Here is a 2,013-nt window from a genome sequence, read left to right on the forward strand (position 1 = left end):
CATCTTTTCACTTTCAGCTTATATGTGTCCTTAAATCTAAAGTGAGTCTCGAGGGAGAGGCCTTCAAGATGGTGGAAGTGTAACACAGGGAGATCACCTTCCTCCCCACAAATACATCAGAAGTACATCTGCATGTGGAACAACTCCTATAGAACACCTACTGAACGCTGGCAGAAAACCTCAGACTTCCCAAAAGGCAAGAAAATCCCTTAGTTGATTTTAAAGCAACTAGTTCAATAATCACTTTAAATGTGAATGGTCTGTAAACACTGAACAAAAGTCGGAGTGGAATTTACAAATTCACAAGTAAATACTGTCAGCAAGCACCCATTTTATATTAAAACTTTCTGATAGTTTAAAGAGATGGAAAAAATATCATTTTAACAGTAAGCAAAAGAACTTGGGACTAGTTATATTAATTTCAGACTGTCAGGAGCATTAAAAATCACATCTACATAACTGTCATAACCACGAGAATCTTAAGAAGACATGACTAATAAATGTGAGTCAGCATCCTGAATGGGCTCTTGGAATACCAAAAGGACATTAGAGAAAAGCTGAGAGAATATGAATATAAAGTATAGACTTTGGGTAATGATTATGTATCAATATCAGTACATTAATGTGATAAATGTACCATACTAGCACAAAATGATAATACTAGGAGAATCTGGTCATGGGTCATATGGGAACTGTCTTTACACTGTTTACAGTAATTCTGAAAATCTAAAAACTGTTGTAAAATGAAAGGTTTATTTTTAATAAGCATGTTGCTACCACATTGCAGTAGTTCCAGTTATCTTGGGGGTCTCTAGACAGATATTATTTAAGACATAAGATGTAATTTTCTTAAAAGGATGTATTCAAAAACTAATGGCTGAAAACTTCTCAAGTTTAAGGGGAAAAAATGGAACAACTTGAAAACTACAGACTCAGGGAAGTGAGTGAACTCCAAATAGGATAAACCCAAAGTGTTCCTTGCCAACACACAAGAACTTTGAATTACTGAAAGCTCAAGACAAAGAAAATAATCAAGAAATGAAACACTCAGAAGTGACATGTTATTTATAGAGGAAAACCGATTCTAGTGATTGTTCGTCTTAAACCATGAAGGACATAAGGAAGTGGCGTGTCATTTTTTTTTCAAGTTCTGTTTGTTTTGGGGGTTGTATAATGTGATGAATTAATAGACGTAAACATAATGAAATGATAACCACAATCAAGTTAATTAACATATCCATCATCTCACATAATTGCCCTTTTTTTGTGGTGAGAACACATAAGGTCTACTCTCCTTGCAATGCCAAGTACACAGTACGCCACAGTCACAATGCTATATATTAGATTACCAGAAATTATTCATCTTATAACTGAGAGATTGTGCCCTTGACCAATATTTTTCAAGAACTTTAGAAAAGAATCCACAGCCCTAAGTTTTACATATGGAGATACATTCCTTCAGGAATGCGGGGAAATAAAGACACACTCAAAACAAGGTAAACTAAAATAATTAGTCATTTGCAGATGTATCCCAAGAAAAATTGTTTAAGGAAGCTCTCCAAACAAAAAGGAAAGGATAACTTAAGAAAACTTACAGCTTCAGAGAGGAAGGAAGAAAAATGGAGTGGATAAAAAGTGGTGTATATATACTGGCCAGAATGGCCATCATCAAAACGTCTACTAATAATAAATGCTAGAGCAGGTGTGGAGAAAATTGAACCCTCTTACACTGTTGGTGGGAATGTAAACTGGTGCAGCCACTATAGAGAATTGTATGGAGTTTCCTTAAAACGCTAAAAATAGTTACAATATGATCCAGCAATCCCAGTCCTCGGCATCTCTCCAGAAAAGAAGAAAACTATAATTCAAAAAGAGAAATGCACCCCAATGCTCATAGCAGCACTATTTACAATAGCCAACACATGGAAGCAACCTAAATGTCCATCAACAGATGAATGGATAAACAAGAGGTGTTATATATGACTGAGTAATATCCTATATATATATATACAT

The sequence above is a fragment of the Monodon monoceros genome, unplaced genomic scaffold (genome assembly GCF_005190385.1).
Source record: "Monodon monoceros isolate NGI ecotype Baffin Bay Population unplaced genomic scaffold, NGI_Narwhal_1 Super_Scaffold_22, whole genome shotgun sequence".
Lineage (NCBI taxonomy): Eukaryota > Metazoa > Chordata > Mammalia > Artiodactyla > Monodontidae > Monodon > Monodon monoceros.